At 46.1% G+C, this 19,535-nt stretch overlaps 1 protein-coding gene across 11 annotated transcripts in view; it reads right to left on the bottom strand.

The window, feature by feature from the left end:
* Positions 1–19,535, bottom strand: part of cno (adherens junction formation factor afadin) — a 585,480-nt gene that overhangs the window by 323,823 nt on the left and 242,122 nt on the right. The window contains exon 1 of one of the 11 annotated variants that reach the window (XM_071673976.1): positions 11,657–11,935. The exons of 9 other annotated variants lie outside the window; for them this stretch is intronic. The gene's annotated coding sequence lies outside the window, so the exon portion shown is untranslated. Of the gene's footprint in view, positions 1–11,656; positions 11,936–19,535 lie in introns of those variants that run through there. One more of the 11 variants, XM_071673978.1, reaches the window with a different exon arrangement.

Below are 19,535 nucleotides of genomic sequence, written 5' to 3'. Positions count from 1 at the left end.
CACGGGTACGACGGGAGGAGGACGGTGAGGGAAATGTATTGGCAAGATGGGACGGGTACGAAGGCCGGGGGAAGAGAGAGGGTCATTACGACGGTCGGCAGTCACGGAAATGGACAGAGGAAAGGAATGGGAGGTATGCGAGACACAAGAATACATACAAAAGACGCATAATATAACGAGGCATGACTGGTAGCGTGTGCAGATATCCCTGTGGTGACGTCGCACAGAACAACAAAATGTCTAAGTTTAGAGAGAAATATACAGAAGGATGGGGAAGGACAAGACTACGAGTATAAGGAATACGAAGAGCAACTTGGAGGACCAGAGAAGGTGTGGGAGGGAGGAGGAGAGTGGCGCGCGTGTCAAGCAGCAGCAGCAGCAGCAGCAGCAGCACCTGCCTATCCGTAGACACACACAATAAATATTTAGTGACGAGGGTAAGATGCGAGTTAATACGGAAGGCGAGGAGTGTGTGGTCAGGGAGATGGTAACGTGAGTGACCGGCACCACACACACTCCACCAGACGGACTTCATGCCATCCTCAGACCACGTCTGGTACAACAGGTACCATCAACGTATCCCAACCAAATCTTCTTCGCGAATCATACCACTATGGTTCCCCTTCATGTTCTCCACTTTTCTCGCAATGACAATCATTATCAACTGACTGTATTATCTATGCAGGAACTCGAGCCATGCTTCTCTCTCAGTCTACAAATGCCCTCTACAACGATAGCCCCTAACTCTGCCACATTTCTAAGTAATCAAATAGATTGTAGGGATTGAACAATCAGACGCGTAAAATGTAGGTCAGGGCGACCAGTTCTCATGGGATGCTGAAGCGCTCATCACCATACAACTGCACGTGGTATAACATGACCGTATCTGTCTCAGATCAGAACTCGGACGTAAAACTTAACCAATGTGTTGACGCAGGTGCGTAGGTGGACAACGGACGTGGACATCGACGGCAGCAGAGCAGTTCTTCCTCTACTTGGTGCACGCGAACTCAACATCGCTGAATCCTTCCTTCCATAACTTCATAAATATTCTGGAGTCTTAAGCTTCCAACTTTGGGAATAATGGTATGAGAAATGCCCGTGATCGCACGATCAGCAACTGAGGGGGGGTCATCATCTGTCTACATCACAAGACTTGGTATATTATCAGGCGAGGACCACAGACGTTAGGAGGAGAGCCACGAACACGAGGATCAGACTACAATGTGCATCATGACCTCGTGTGCACTCTCATGACCTTGTGCGCACTCTCATGACCTCGTGTGTACTCTCATGACCTTGTGCGCACTCTCATGACCTCATGTGTACTCTCATGACCTGGTCTTTCCTTATCAAAGGAATCTTAACCATCATGAGAGTTAATAAGCGTGTTACGACCTTAGGGCAACTGGGCAAGCACCCCTAACAACAACATACTTTCAACATATCCTCCTCTACTGTGTGTAAGGTATATATATATATATATATATATATATATATATATATATATATATATATATATATATATATATATGGATATAGGATGGATGGGGGAGGCTCTGCTTTCGTTGAATTATATATAACAGTAAAACAGAGGAGGTGAGCGATGAGAGCCGTTACTTCGTCTGTTCCTGGCGCTACCTCGCTAAAGCGAGAAACATGGAACAAGTATGTAATACACACACACACACGAAACCCACTCGTGATGAGTGTGTGCCCTCATCAAACCTCCCTAACTTGCCTCATAGTCAACTTCCACTCGTATAACTCGACATTCACAAGTTTGTCGAGTGTCTGTAATGTGTTGACCAAGTTATACCATAAGGAACTTAACAGGTAGGGCCAAGCGCTACACCATCACACTCGAGGATCTAATGTCGTGCTCAAGGATCGTTATCATCGTACTCGGAGATCGTAACGTCGTGCTCAAGGGCGATACCATAGCCCTCAAGGATGGCACTGTAGTATTCAAGGGCCGCAGCCTCGTGTTCAAGAGGTGGAGAAACTTCCCTCAAAACCTGAACTCACGACGAACAAACTGGAGGCTGTGAACCCTCTACCCGGGGCCCCAACCCGCCAGCACCTTCAACCTTCCTTTCACCCAGGATCGTCAACAACCTATACCAGCAAGCAACACCTCCCTGTGGACGATGTGGTCTCTGGAGGCATCCCAGAGACTGGCTATCCCACTCTACCGTACCCTAACCTGACTGAGGACCGCTAAGCCGAGGATAGTCTGAGAAGCATATGGCCAGCGCTTCAGGATCACACACACACACACACACACACACACACACACACACACACAACCAGCAACAACAACAACAGTAGTGCGATCAGTGACGGATCTTGTCTCATTACTAAATGATAAACCCCTCGCTGACCATCACAGGCACACAGATAGAATGATTCTGCCAAAGAGGATTGAGTCACACTGCAGCAGTGAGGAGACTCGGGTACACCGTCGTGTCCCTCTTGCGGCGTCGTCCTGAAGCGAAAGACAGGCCTCACCCGTGCTGATCTCTACTGCAAGATCCTCCCACATAACAACGGTTATACCCTGGGGGGAAAATGCCACGCCATCCCACGCAGGCGAGAGACGCACCCAAGATACTTGTGGACCATCGAGAAAGACCTCACGAGTCTGGGGAACGCCCTTCTAGCAAGTCACAATGGATAATTTCCAGGGTGTCGAGACTATCCTTGGCCCGTCCCGACCTGACCAGGGACACTTTTCTATCTCCCGAGAGGCCCACGACCCCCACGTACCTTCATTACTGTGTACCAAGTCTAGCCATTGTATGCTCACTCGACAGCCGCTCATCCCGCTATTGTCTACCGTGGAAATGACAGTCTCCCAACACCCTCATCACCCGTGGGGGAAGGAACAACATTAATTGGTAACTTAAAACTGGCGTAACAGACGAAAGGAGACGTGACAACAAGCCAAGATATTACGAGGAAAACAAGGAAGAGGATAAGAACGTGATGGTGTTGAGGGAACGATGTGGTGCAGGTGGGGAGAAGTACGAAGTGATACAAGGCCAGTGGAAGACGACGACGAAGTGGCGTAAGGTTCGAGGAGGAGGACGAGATGGTGTATGGAGGAAGGGGAGGAGAGAGAGAGAGAGAGAGAGAGAGAGAGAGAGAGAGAGAGAGAGAGAGAGAGAGAGAGAGAGAGAGAGAGGGGGGGGGGGGGGAGGAAAAAGTTTTGCCCAACTTCAAGACCTGTCAACAAGGCTGCGACACAAGGAAACTTGTACCTACCTCACTACTTCCTCTGACACAGGAGGCGAGGGGAAGTTCTACCTAGAGTCAAGACTGTCGCTGGGTTTAGGTTAGGCTCTATGCTCACCCTGGTGACATACACGGCAATGGTAACACCTGTCACAAGCTTCCCGTGTTACCCTTGTGCACCTCTGATAGTGTACTTCCTCACGACCAACTGATGACCTACACGCTACTGTAAAGTCACACCCTCGACCACGACTATGTGGCCCTCGAATTATGCTTGGCCTGGCCTTTCTCCTGACCTTACCTAAGGGAGGACAAAAGGTCACGCACTCAAGAAGTTAAGGAACCTGGCATAAAATAGAGGACGAACAAAAATGAAAAACCGTAGCATAAGATGAAAAAAAAAAAATTCCCCCTTAGCACCAGACTCCGAGCACCATGCAAGGAAGATACGGACACAAGACTCCAAAGGAACGTAAAACGTCAGGGATTAGAGATCTAAGCCTCGACGATTTGTCATCCAAGACGGAGGGGCATCATACAGGGGAGGGAACCCATCTCCAGGTCAGCATCAGCCAGGCGAGACTCCTACAGACAGACGTGCTCCGGGTCGGTGATGATCACCCAGGAGAAGGCTGTCAACCATCAGGTCCTGGGGCCTCTGGCAACACGAGACTTGAGGCAGCGTGTGCACCGTGCATCACCTCTCCGCACGGGGCCAAGGGGAATGGGGGTTAATGTGGGAACGTGACCCTCCCCCACCCCAAACCCCCTCTGGCCGCCATTAATAGACCCTGGACAAAATTAGTAACTGCAGTCCGGCGGGACAGAAGTGGGCTCTCGCTAGAAACAAAATGGAAGGGGAAACTACAACCACCACCCCGAGGTTCATCAAGACAATACACTGTATTGTGGCAATGTGTCGACTCTGGGACGAACCTTCCAGACAAGAGAGGCAAAACCGATGATAACGCACCTCCAGCCACTTGAACTGTCCCGACTACAATGCTGCCGTGCGCTAATACCACTCGGCAAGGCGGCACAAACGACACACTTAGTCTTACATGATTTTTCACTGGCAACACCGACTCAGGCAAGACCTTACACTGGACACCAAATGGCGTCCTAACTTCGTCTCTCCGATGTATATCAACTGACTGTTATATTTCTCTCTTGTCTCCCCTCTGATGATGTGATTATTACACGAAAGGGCACTTGGGAACTTATCGTGTTTCATTTTCCCCGTGGACTCATAAGTATATATATATATCCTAGCCAGGAACCCATTTATCGACCAGTTCCTTGGGGAGGATGAACAGTTGGGTTAACTGTGGACAGGCTGCCGAGACCAGGATTCGAACTTAAGCGGACTCGACCCCTGGGCGACCAGTGACTGCGTCATGAGGCAGCAAACATAACGTCGGTTTATAAAGGTCTCATATACCTCTCCTGAAGGAAGGGTACACAGGTGGTGCCACTGTATAATACACCACCACATTTAACATTCACATACACCATGCTATCTTCACTTATCAACTCAATGAATATAACATAATCACCTTTAGCATCATCAACTATACATTTGTGATCGATGACCAAACACATTTGCTCCTCCTGTGGATGATAACCATATCCAATCATGGAACAGCTTCGGGAAATACTGGAAAATGCTGATAATATTTCCGTACACTTGTCTTCCCCTGCTATCTACAACCAAGTTGTGTGGTTAATATAGTCACCAAAACACACAAATCAGTTTATATGTAAACACAGATAAACATATCCTTACAGACACACACACACACACACACCTTAATCTATCAGTCAAACGCTGCTCCATATGTACCCTCACGACCACATTTTTTATGAGAATAGCTCTTCATGAGGAGGTAGACTAGGAGAGATATGAATCACTGTTAGAGTTTGATATGTTAGTTTTCTCTGGACTATTAAACTGTGTCCTCGTCCCTAGTGTGTGTGTGTGTGTGTGTGTGTGTGTGTGTGTGTGTGGAGGGGGGGGGGGAGGCAGACAGCTCAGGTTTACATAACCAAAGATCACACTGGTATTTACATGCACTGGGCCGGTCGGGGTCTGCAGTATCACGACCTGTGAGGCCAGGTACCAGTACCCCGGGATCTGGTGTACCATGGCCGGTGCAGACTCAGTGTAACACTACATCACTTCAACTCCCTCAACATCTACCCAATCTGTGTAACACAAGACCATACCTACTCCCTTTACGATAACTTATCAACGGTACAACGAAAGGCTTCATCTCTTATCTCTTTTCGAGTACAGTGTGTTAGCTGCCCTTCATAACGAAACCACTCCTAGTCGGTCATCAGGGCAGCCATAAATAATACAGATGGGGTGGTAAATGCGCAGTGTGGAGCCCAGTAGCGCAGCCTGAGTGTGGGGCGACACCGACACAAGCCTCCCTCTTACTCCCAGCCCCACGCTGACTCACGACCAAATCCAAACACTAAGATTACGATGGACACAACACACCCACTGGTGTGACGATGGAACGAGAATGTTCATAGTGAACTTTGACGTAGTTGTAAGAGGCAGCGATCGTCAAGCACCTGATGATGTAAACCGCCGCCACAGGCGCTGTCAGAACACCTGTTACGAGCACCTGCGCACACACACACACACACACACACACACACACACACACACACACACACACAGTCCAGCCAGAACTGTTGTTACCAGCATCGTGAACACCCTTGGTGAGATGACTACCTTCATCGATCCTCTACTCCACTACCACATCCAAGCATGACCGTGAACCCACAGCTCTGTCTTTTACACACGGCCCAAAATCTACATTCTGATCGCTCTCACTTGATTACGGGATTCTCAACGGACTTTATGATGCTGTTCATCTCATCAACATTCATCTAATTCCAATGACGCCACCGTGTAACATTCGAACCCGTAAGTGCAGTACGTCCCTCAAATTTCTCGCGTTGAGGGACGGGGTAAAGAAGCGAGGCATTGTCTTGCTCCCGTGTACCTCAACGTCTGTTAGATATAATGACAATTCTGTCTATAAGAAGTTGAATCAACACACATGACTCGGTCCTTCCTCATGATCAATACCTCACTCAGCGTGTACCACAATCCACATCCACTCAGGGTGTGTGCTACAAGGAAACCCCGCTCACGTCCTGTATGCAGGCCAGAAACTACTACTTAGGCATGCATAGAAAACCCGTCCCAGAAGGCGCGGATCTGGCGGCGGTTCCCAGGTGGCGCGGATCAAGGAAGGGTGTCCCATGTGGCACGGGTGAGGGTGGTGCAGCTTTCCCTCCCATAACCACATGCCAGGTGGAGACACCTGTCACTGGTCTCACTGGCTACTTAGGTACACCACGCACCGTCCGAAGACTTACTGCAGCAACAGGTTCGAGAACCCCACTAACCCTCACTCTGAGTCATTTCAGATACGGTTATACGAAGCGTTTACAATATACAGGAACTAAGAGCAGAAGAATCAGGGTTTTCAACTGATAGAATAATGATCTCCGTCAACCAAGAGAGTAAGTGAAATGTTGCCTTTGGAGATTAATTAAGGAATATTCCCATATCAACGAAGTCCCTCCCGCCACGGGTTCCTGAATTCCCAGGGACCACATACGACACACTCGACACAGCTTCACGATACTGTAGGTCTGTGTCTGACGAGGTGCTGCTCTCCAGGATGCTAACTGAAAACTGTTGCTCAGGCATACACTTTTATCCTGGTGGTTTTAACAATGATTTCTGAAATTATTTATATATCTCCGTTATGAGGAAGAAGACAGCGTATACACCATTCTTGGGACTTGCCTCGGGCAAGTGGAAGTTTTCTGCCCAGCACACCACGCCACACGTGTTTTCCCCTCAAACATCGATCCACTTGAATTTGCGGTAAATGAACAATTTTCCTCGTACGTGTACAATGGAACAGGTGGCCCCATGGCCGTGTGTCAACGATCAAATATCAGCAAGATCTCTGCACAATGTCTGCAGCCAAGAAAATCACATCCAGAGGTTACTGAAGCACAAGACTTTTAAACTCTCCTCTACATGTCCCTTCACGCTAATAGAAGATAGAAAGGGGAAATAAAATCTATATCATACAGGCAGAAGCACAAATAAGCGCGCGCGCGCGCGCGTGTGTGTGTGTGTGTGTGTGTGTGTGTGTGTGTGTGTGTGTGTGTGTGTGTGTGTGTTGTTCTCTTAATAAAACCTCTATTTTCTTGTGGGTGTCAACAGTGCGCCTGTTTTAGTATGGCCCCATAAGAGATGTCAACGTTTCGCTATAACATCATCATCTTCAGGAAGGATTGAGTGTGTGAGAGCTAAGCAGGTCTTCTGGGTGAGGTAAACATGAGAGTAGCAGGCTGGGGAACACAGCAGGTCGATATTCCTGTAATATACAATGTTCAGGCACACAGAACTCCCGAGACCCTGGAAAAAAAATCTACTCCCGTCTCCTCTTGTGAAACGCTTCACATGAAAAACTGTTGCTTTTGACCACATGGGTTTAGCGAAGAGTGGCATAACCCTGGGAAAAAGACACATGACGAGACTTCGACAGAATTTCTTCCCCGACATCAAGAAACGGTCTTTGGAAATGACGGCTGTGAAATGTCCGCCATTATCTCTATACAAGGACAACCATATCCCAACGTACCTCCACCTTCCCGGCCCCTCTGGTTGGAGGGGTGACGGGGAGATGTGATAGGTTAATAGGATGACGGCGGCGGTGCTGGGTAATTTTTCCTTACCCTAAAGCTTAGTGAATAAAGACCGTGTTAAGGGACGTGTACTCTTCTGAGTAAAAGGTGTGTCAAACTCAGCCACAGAAGATGTTGCCAATATTAATTCTGCGAAGCTAAACAAACGTGACATAACGTTCTCGTAAACTGATCCTCCGAGCACCGGGTGTATACAATGAGGGTTATATTTGTACATACGCCACGAGAAGACTCTTGCGCACCTGCAGTTCTGTCTTTCAACTATGCGTCATTACTGTGTGTGTGTGTGTGTGTGTGTGTGTGTGTGTGTGTGTGTGTGCGTGTTACTGGGAGAGTTTTACTCTCTTACTGCTCCGTCTCTAACCTCGCATATATGTGACCATATCTTCATTCCTATGAGTATATATATATATATATATATATATATATATATATATATATATATATATATATATATATATATATATATTCAGCATACTCTAAGTATCTAGTTATCAACCATCCCCGTGGGAGAAGATGAACAGCTGGCTTGGGTGTTCAGTGGCGGTCGTGTTAGTGTAATAATCTATTCGTATGTTATGTGGGCGTGTGTGTGTGTGTGCGCGCGCGCACGCGCATTAATACCATAACTCAATAACGCTAAATCTTAGGCAGATGAATCCGTACAGGAGCTAGATTCCCAGTCCACCACTACATGTATGGGCCACAAGAAAATGAGTGACAGCGAGCGAGCAGACATTTCAAACTTACTCTCCCTAATGCATTTTCTTTAATGCTGAACTCACTGGCCTTACTTATCATTGAGGGGGAATGTATACTTTTCAAATTATAGCCTATTCTTACACGAGGGTTCTGGTGTCAAGATTGGTGCACTCTCCTGATCCGATGGTGACATAGCAACTGGCGGGCGACATGAGTGATTTGTTCGTCTAGGTGAGCAGGTTTGATTGGTCAGGTTACTGAGGTTGGAGTTGTTAGGGGAATCTTTTTTTTTTTTTTTACTACGGCTTAACTCAAAAACGAAGCTTTTCCACAAAACTATCATCGTAAAAAAAAAAAACACATCGAAATCTATGCTACAAATAAAAAATCTTTTTCAAAAGTACATCAAAAGAGTGCGGGGAGTGGAGAAGGCGACTTGCGTATCATCCACTACATCCCCATCAGAACCCTGACAACTGACGTAAAATGGGGCACACGCCTCGCGAGGCTGCTCCACTGCCCTATCTTCTCCACTGCCTTCTAGTGAATGGCGACGTACATGCCCAAGTGTGAGCCATCACTGTTAATGTTCGCCAGGTAAGTGGATCAGGGCAGTAGGTAATAGTATGTCACGTTAAGGGACGCAACGGTGTTCAGTAGTTCATTAATAGCTCCCTTATCAAAAAAGTATATTAGCTTTTGGATTCTGTGTTCGGCATCTTCCTATGATACGTCGCGATGAACAACACGACCCGAGGATGAGTCAACTCAAATCTGACACTCCGTATAAAAGCTTAATACCAAGTTTAACAAAAATGAGCATCATCACCACGAGAAGGGTGCAACCACAACAGCATACATGACTGCCACTTATTCCTATCCAACCACAGAGTCAGTACCTGTCATCGTACTGGTACACGAAACCTTACAACTGACGGTATGATGACTCCACCATCCGCTCGAAACACACTAAAGAACATTACCACGACTCTCAAGTTCTCTGGCTAAAGCCATGTTATTCAGACGGTTTTGTTCATACCAATGAAAGGAAGGACTGATAGTTCCCTGTCCTGATGTCTCGATTCCTTGAATCAAACTCAATTTTCACTAAAGCATGATTTCCATCTAGACGTGCCTGAGTACCTCCTTGATGTCGCCACATCTGGGCACCAACATCCTTTTTTAAACTATGATGAACTCCACATTAACCTTATAACCTTAGTAGAGTCTTCACAGTAAATAAGATTATTTCGCATACTGTCTGCCAAGCTAAAGCACTTATAAAAAGTGAAGGGTGAAGTAAACTGAACGAACGATCAAGGTCGGCGGAGCGTCAGCTTTGAGTGAGAACCAAGGGTGATAGAGGGCAGCAGCTGCTACGTTCGCGTGCTCCCAAAAGCTAGGAGCGGTAACTCTTACTTTGTAATAATGCCTAGTTACAACTTTAACTTTTTTTTATGCTCGTGCACTTCAAATGCATTTCAATGGTGTGTAATATATATTTCTGAAAGTAAAATATGTAATTACATTTCTAATACTCCATGTTCTCAATACTCAGTGATTATTTATTCATTGAAACTCTGATCTGTGATACTAAGTTTCCGGAAACGTTAGCCATTTCCCGATTTCTACAGGCTCAGAAACCGGAAGGGCTTCCATGCGAGATCTTGCAACCGCGTTTGATTTGCATGAGGTTGGGAAATATAGGAACGAACGACTAAAAAACAAAATAAAAGCACAGACAAAATACCTAGATCTCATGTGAACTCATCTCTGCCGGTTCCCGAGCCATCGGAACCGATTACCCCATCCGGACACATCCTGACACTTATCACTGAAAATGTAACAAACTGAAGGAGCCTTCCAGTATGAATCATCTCTATCGTAGAAGCACACAATGTAACGGAGTGAAGCGACTTGATCCTATGCTGGACTTATAGCATAATGTGCGATAACGCGCGACACAGAAAAGAGAAATTTCATTATCCCTCCTGCAACAGATACATATTCATCTGTCAGCACGTTCCTCCCGTGTTGAACACCCACATAACTCACAAATCTCGACAAAAGAAGAAATTAATATTCATATCCGGGTAGCAGAGTGGGGAGAGAGGAGCACAACCCAATACAGCAACACTGGGGACTTGAACCAGGGAGGGTGGTTCCGGCGCTGTATAGTTTTGGCTGTTGGCCAGCGCGGACCTATAGGATTTCGGGGAAATCATTCCATGATCGCTCGCTACCAGTATCAACTCCTACAAAGCGTTTAGACAACGATTCCAGAACAGTTACACATGAAATTACTTCTTACCCATGAAGAATGCAATTATGCTCCTTAAATTTAACTATATATATTCCAGCAAATCCCACGAATTCCCTTGATATTTACCCGCAAGTCTTAGTAATAAACGAAAGTACAAATCTTAGATGCGAACAAACAATAGTCTGTTTGTTCAGATCTCTCACATGCCAGCACACAGCAGGGTGGAGTAACCGAGTGTCATGTGGGAGGCGTTAACGAACGTGGAGGCGCATTACAACCATAACAACAGGTGGCTGCCACTCATGACAATTCACAACTCGCTTCCTAAGTCAACGTCGCTGCAGCCCGGAAGACAGCGCCCACTCTGCCATAACACCACTAATCTCCAATTCATTATTCACCTTCCCTAACGGCTTAATCTCTTAGATCTTATGACCAAAGACAACTGTACTTAAAACCCTATGTTGACCACTGACTTAAAACCCTATGTTGACTATATCTTACGGGTTAGCAGACGGCACCATTGTCTATGGTGACTTCATGGCACCGAACAGCAGCAGGAGCTGGTCCGTCCGTAGCAGCAGCACGTGCTCCCAGATATGTATCTGGACTTATACTTGTTGCTTGTCCCACGCTCGCTCACTCGCTATAGCCTTCACTATCAATATCCCACTAAGACATTCACTTCTCCCGTTTACACAATACCTCACATTTCTAACGAGCGATGACGCGAGTGGACCCTATCAGGGTCACCGATTTCAAACTTAGTCCAACCACCACCGATAAGCACTCAGAACAGTGACCCTTGCTGCTCAGGTCACTGCAAGCGACAGCAGCATGCCACAACAGCGTCCCTCGCAGCACCTTCCTCGGCGTCGGTGCGGAAGTGATCGTGGCGGAGTTTGCAGTGGAGAGGGAGAGGTGGCGTGGGGACGGGCATGCCGGGCAGCGTGGCTGAGGAGTGGTGTCGGACGCGTGGTGCTCACGGCTGGACTGACATTGGCGGCGCGCTTCACTCATCCCTGGCGGCCCCACCAGTCGTACGCCGCCACCTCCCGCCTCCCTGTCTGGGACCCCCCTCAGTGATTACAGTGCACCATACCGTACGGTGCCTGAACTTCCTCTACACCAGTAACACGCCGACATCCCGACTACCAACGTCGTTACCAGTTACGTTATCACTAATGCACTTGATTCTTTCTCAGACAACAACAAGAAGCGACATCACTTAGTTCTTCCTGAAACAACGAACGACACCAACTCGTTCTTTCTCAAACAGCGAGCGACACAATGCTATTCAGTTTTGCCGCTAACAAGAGGCTTATTCATTGTGCCGCCTTTGCTCGCCCTTGGAACGGTAGCACACACACACACACACGTCAAAAAAGTTACAGACGTCAGAGAGGGTCTTTGAACCCAATGACCAGATAACTGTAAAGTCTGGTGTAAATATGATTCATCATCAGCTTACAGTCATTTACTATAGTAGTCAAAATTTAAAAATGCATAAAGTGAAGACAATTTTAAAGTATCAGATATCTTACCAGTCGCAAAAAGACACGCTTTTTCTTGCTGGGTCTTCTCGACCTAACCTAAAAAGGTTCAACTTACTCACAGTGTAAGAGGCAGTGTTCTAGCGCGCGTCATTATCTCTGGCCACACATACTTTAACTTTCATATATCTAACATTTCACAGTAAGTTAAATGCCACTGAGTCCTGTAGCCTAGATTCAGGGCGTAAGTTAAACTGCTAATGGTATCTGTAACATAGTATCTACCTAATAGTGACACTTTTTGTCTACCCATTTGTTACTTCTCTAGAGCGCGACCAACAAACTTATACACATTCTGTACAAAGCATGTTGACACCCCAGACTTTACAAGCTGCGAAACTAATTCATCTATGACCAGTGCTCCTTCCCCCGAGATGTCACTGCCCCGAGACTAATTCCTCCGTGACTTCACTGCTCCCTAGACCCCCAACTCCTAACCACCCCACCATTCCTTACTCTCATTACTCGCAAGACTTCACTACACGTAGGGCCAGACCATCGTACCCCAGGGTCGTATGGTCGTGTCTTTAAGGGACGCGCTCGGGGGAACAGAATATTAATAAGATCAAAACCATCGGCATGTAATGACGTTTGGCGTGGGCGGCCGTCCGGGCCCCCTGGTCATCGCACTACTGATGTCGTATCTCCCTCATCTCCTTTCATGCCTGACGTATACCTTACGTTGACTGACATGGCTCTCCCCTGCCTCCACAGCCCAGTCTGGGACCAGGCTACACGACCCCTTGTATATGAAGTTAGTCTGTGCGGGTACGCGGTGCGCCAGTCTTCCCACCCTCCATAACCTGGCTGATTAGGTACAACTTATCGATATTTGTCCACTGGGTTCCAGAACGTCTCCGCTGGGCAGAGCGAAATATTTCAAACACCTGCAGGATGTCAGTTAAACAGTTTCGGGTCTGATATATATATATAAGTGTGGCTGCGACATGACAGTTTACTTGTAACAAAATGCAACTCGTTAATAAGTTCCTTTCACACGCACACTGCCACTGTGCCGGAGACCTTAACCCGACCTCATCATCATCATCCAAGTCCGGTGGTATAAGATACACATGATACCAACACACAGGGTATACCGAGGTGGGTGTATACACACACACACACACACACACACACACACACACACACGTATACATCATCATCCTCATACACCAGCAAGCAATATCCAGAAAGGAATTATGTCTTATGAAAGGCTCCAGGCACGGACGGGTGAGAGAGAGAGAGAGAGAGAGAGAGAGAGAGAGAGAGAGAGAGAGAGAGAGAGAGAGAGAGAGAGAGAGAGAGAGAATGATCAGCAGAGAAGGTTGGCGAGTGATGTACATCATCACGGACGGCCGCCATGATACAACAACATAAGAGCATTACTGGCATGGTAGTAATGAGAACCTCAGTCTCCAGCCCAGGCAAGGCCACATCCTCGCCTCCTTCCTGATCCTGGCAACCTCTGGAAACTCGTTTTCCCTACAGCCCACGACGTCTCGCTTCCTGGGCGTATATATGCTCTGATACACCCACCTCCCTCCCTACTCCTCCGTGGTCTGACCTCACTCTATCTTATCTTTGTTGACTCTCTCTCTCTCTCTCTCTCTCTCTCTCTCTCTCTCTCTCTCTCTCTCTCTCTCTCTCTCCTGTAAGTTCCCCCGGTTCTTTTCTCTACTGTGCCTCACACCTCCGTCCCTTCCACTTAGCTCACCTCCCACTTCAACGGGGAAAGTTTCCCACTTCCTATCTCCATACCAACAGTGTCTCATTTCCCGCCTTCCATCAACAAGCCGACCACCTCCTACCCTTCCACTCAAGCAGGCCTCCTAACTCTCTTCCCACACAGCATGACTCCCACCTCCTCCTCCTCCTCTCCCAATCAGAAAGCCTCCCTACTCCTCCCCTTCCACTCAGAATACCTCCCACTACCTCCACTTAGAAAACACCCCATCCATTCTTGTCCCTAAGTCCTGGCATCATTACCCCCCTAACGAGGGGGGTAATGATAACCTCGTGAGCCCGTCTCTAATGAGACAACATCCATCCTAAGACGCTGTTACCAGCTACATACGCTGCACCTCCACCCAACTTCCACCACATCAAGTCCGCCACTTAACAGATATCGTCCACTACCCTGTAATGTCGGTCCATCCTCCAGCTACTATCACTATGAACAACGTGAAGTACACTTCTACTCCACCCCTCCTAGTTAGCCTCACCATCCACCACCTACTTCTCCCTTGAATCTTTCCAGGAACTATACCCCTCCAAAGGACAGGCGCCCCTACTCTCAACGTGCACACCTAGTGAACGGAATGAACCTAGACACAGTCGGGCCTCATAACCCGGGTTGTAGTGACTTACAATGGTGGCAGTGTGGTGGTAGTGGTGGTGACTTACACTGTAGAGTGTGGGCGGCCGCAACCACTGCACCTTACCAAAGGATAGCCTCTGTACAGTCCAGCACACCGGCTGAAGGTTAGCATCGGTACACCAGGAATGACACTGACGTGGCAGAGAAGTAGCAAAGTGGGAGGCTACACGGCTGGCTGGAGGGAAGGAGAAAAAGTTGAGAAGGTTGGAAAGAGTCAAGGAAAGATGGATGGAAAGGGAGAGGAAACCGACGGAGGGAAGGAGCGGGCTCTTCCGATGAAGAAAATACGGGAGAAAAGAAAAGGATGGGTGATGTAGTGCGTAGAGGGAAGACCAGGGCTGAAAGCACACACTACGAGAATAAAAGGAGGAAACGGGGAGTAGGAGAAGGAGAGCCGGGGGAGAGGAGGAGGAGGATGGGAGTAAAAAGCTGAAGGGCAGGGGAGACGGAAGAAGGAAGAAAAAAATATATATACTGCCGGCTTAAGGAGAGTGTTACAGGCAACAAAGAAACAGATGACTAACTGTGAGTAGGGAGGGTGGGGAAGATGGAGGGACTACAAGCTGGAAGGGAGAGAGAGAAGGGAGGGAGGGAGGGAGGAGCATGAAGCATCAGTAATCGATCCAGGGAGTATACTTGCGACCCAACAACGCCCGTCACTATTGGCCTTCCATACCTCCAACCCGGCCACGCTCCCCCCAACCTGCCTCTCTCTCACATATCAGTACAACTAACTGCCTAACCTCCCTCTACATCGTTCATAATCATGATACTCCTGATCGAACGTATCTCCATAGGGCACCCGCACTACCACGGAAACGTGATGATTCCTTCTAATTTCAAATGTGGTCTCCCGGTCCAGTAAAACTCATATTAAGTCGCTAAACTTTGAAGAAAAAAAAATAGAAGGAATATAGAGAAGTTTCAAGTTTCAAGAGAACCAGACTAAATACTGCTAGGTAATAGATGTAAATAAACGATGTATGTATCAAGAGTTCCTCACTCCTGTTGCCACTGATCTTCAGAACTGTAGCATACACAAGTCATACGCAGTATTCCGAACGTTTCTCATACTATATATAGTATGGGATCAGTGTTATTGTCAATCGTTTAAAAGAATTCATATCACATTTTGTGTTCCCTGGAAACCGCAACGAACTTCAAAAGGGATTTGAATCTGCTTGGCTGCAAGTTTACGCCAAATTTCACACACAAAATCTCTTTGAACCTGACTTTTTTTTTCTTTTTTGCACTGGTAGAGCGACTACGGCTTGTAATCAGCAGCTGTCGATATACGAGTAGGCTGTGTGTGAACATCCCCCACACAGAGGGCCACAGGAGATCTTAATGATGATGATGATGATGATGATGATGATGATGATGACAATGATGATGGAGAGATCTCGAATGACTACATCAATTATTCTGCAAGAAATTCGCTCTGTATCTCAAGTCATTTAAAAGTTCATGTTACACACTAGTGCTTATCGACCTGGAAAATACGCTAAAAAAAAAGAAAGAAAAGAAAAGCCTGGAATTTTGCGACACAAATTACGAACACTATGTTAACGGTCACTTTGGAATATCGTCCCATCTTGTACAAGGATGTGTTTTCAACGTTACGGGACGCAGTACGGTAACACGATCGACATACATGAAGCTAAAAAGCTTTCGAAAGGAAATACAGTGTGACGCATAACACAATACAAAGTAAGAGTTGATAAAAAAAAAAAAAGGCTTTTTCCTGTTACCGTAGCGTGATGCATGTCTACCGTGTGTAACCTTTACATGTTTGGTAATACCGCCTCATTAACTGATGGAATGGCAACAGATGGGAAAGCCAGGCCACCAATCATGGAATGAAAAAGAATATCAGTTTATATACTACAGCGTCCTTAACAATATTTTGCCAAACAGACAAAAAACGTATGATTTGAATTAAGTTAGACAGGGTGACGTAAACTAGAATAAGGTTAGATATACAAGAATAGGGTAAGTTTGACTAGGCTACGAGGTTGAATGAGGATAAATGTTACTATCCTAGGATACTGTATAAGGTCATGTATACTAAGATATCCTATAAGGTCATATATACTAAGCGTAACTTTCACCAGGCTATGGGGCTGAATTGAGTAAGAATAATACAAAACACTAGTATGGATAGCAAACTTTGGGTAGAGTGTCCTACTCTGAAATGGGTTTTTAAATAAATCAGGTTTAGTCAGGAAAAGCTGGGGTCAACAAGTTGTGCCTGGTCAAGGGCTAGGCTTCGATTATTACTCGTGGAAGCATCCGACAGCCCAGCCACACCACGTAAGCGTGACTAACACAAAACCTTTCTCGATGGTCTACACCCATTATACCTGTCCAGTCTGAGAAACTGCCTCTATCATTCCCTATTGTAAAAACTCTGGTCAATGGGGAGCTTACGCCTTAGTATTTATCTCACTATAATAATGATAATGATAATAATTATCATTATTATAATCATTATCATTATCATCATCATTTACTGAAGCATATGTTAAAGGCTGTATATATATATATATATATATATATATATATATATATATATATATATATATATATATATATATATATATATATATATCGCGAAAGGGAGTACAACAGAGAAATACAGACCACGGTAACAATATCAGCGCAGCACACACTCCAAAACAGCACAATGACAACATTAATTGATGCGAAAACAATACTGATGGTCGGTCATGATTCCTGGTTGCAAGCGGCTGTGACACCTGTTATTGTGAGAGATGCTCAGATGGGTAGTGAAAGACTGCCTGCTCACAGTGAGGACCTAACGGAGGCAGGACGTTCCTGTGGCCAGGATTTGATCATCACTTTTCTCCTTGAACTGGTTATACCACGGTGAAAACCAGTCACTGTGGCGAGGTTATATCACTGGCAGTGCTGTCGCGTTTGGGAACTTCTCACTTCAAAAGAATCTACGTCAACATACTACTGGAAGCAGCGAACACAGCCAAGGGCTGCAGGAGTCTTTAAACTGGTCCTAGGAAAACGCCAGAACTTTCATAGAAAATGGAGTCATCCTCCTGCTCTTCGTTTAATGGTAGCGAAAATATACAAATCGAATCATATATATATATATATATATATATATATATATATATATATATATATATATATATATATATATATCAAATCAGAGAATATAGTTCTAACAGCTGACCTATTTTTTAACACGCTGTTATTTCCATACAGGGGAAAAATCATTTATTTTACAAAAATACCATTTACGAATTCATGGATTTTGAAGAGAAAAAAAAATGCGTGTCCTATTATACACAAGCTTTCCATTCGTCACTACAAAAATAAAACGTTGGCAAAGCCATCTGGTACACGTCCGTCTCTTGCTATAGATGAAATAACCTCACCAGAGGTCGGTGTGGAGGCAGGTACGCACACCCTCGACAACAAACTGATGATGATCACCTTCCTCATCCGTTGACACGCAGAGCGATTGTTTATTACAATGCGAGGCCCCAAAAACAAAAGCCTTACTGAGAGACTCATAAAAATGTTTCATTGACTGATGCCTAACCTGTGAGGGAGACGGTAACGACCCGTGTGAGCACAACGACAGTGCGACGCGTCGCCTGAGAATGATGGCCGTCTTAGACCTGACCCTTAGTGTCACTACTTCCTGTCTCTTTGATCTTGATGAGGCTCCGGCAGCACTCACGATGCTGCCCATGTCCACCAGTCGAGATCATGTATTACAATGTGTTGTGTGTGTGTGTGTGTGTGTGTGTGTGTTTTATGTCTCGGGTGAGGCGGCATGCGTATACCAGTTTTCCATTTTTTCATAGAGTTTCCTGTAATGGAAGAACATGATGGATCACAAGGGTCATTTCTCGTTATGTAGCTCAATGATCTACTTGGATCAGTACGTTTTTAACCTTATCGACACGTGTAAACATGGACGACATCTGTGTCGGAGAATCCGGCTGGTATGGCTGGCTCAGTGAGTGTACCATGACGACAACATCCACTCCACCAGTGAGTTTCTCGCCACCTGTCAATGTTTTTTATGTCGTCTACGTAGCCTGGCAGACTCTTGGGGGGGTCGCTTCGTTCCGCCTATCCGTCCAACTAAACCCAAGTTGAAAATAAGTCTAAATCCGACATTCATGAAAATATAAACAAATGTTCCTCATCTTCTAAGCATCCGAATGACACACAACCCATGACTCTACCTTTGGATTTGGCCCGTGTTATGCTCCATAGTTTCCCGTTAACCTGTAACTTGGCGAGGCTCGTAAACAAGAAAAAGTTAACATTCGGCCATGAAGCTTAATACACACGTTTCTGATATTTCCCAAACATTTTATTCCATCCAGGTGTTTCATGGAACATCCTTCAGTTATTATTAATTATTATCATTATTATTGTCATTATTATTATTACTTAAGACAAACTGATGCTACAAGTATAGACTAGTAGTGTGGTATACAACGTTAGGCTTGCCTCGTTCAGACTGTGTTGTGTTTCCCACCACAATCCACTCGTGCCATATGGGTTACCCAGGTTGCGACCACCAAACTCCTCGTCAGAGCTGCCATGTGGAACTTTCTGTCCTCCTGTTCCCTTTAACATCAACATGTAATGAATC

The sequence above is a fragment of the Panulirus ornatus genome, chromosome 19 (assembly GCF_036320965.1).
Source record: "Panulirus ornatus isolate Po-2019 chromosome 19, ASM3632096v1, whole genome shotgun sequence".
NCBI classification, from domain to species: Eukaryota; Metazoa; Arthropoda; class Malacostraca; order Decapoda; family Palinuridae; genus Panulirus; species Panulirus ornatus.
This window is presented reverse-complemented; position numbering and strand designations above follow the sequence as displayed.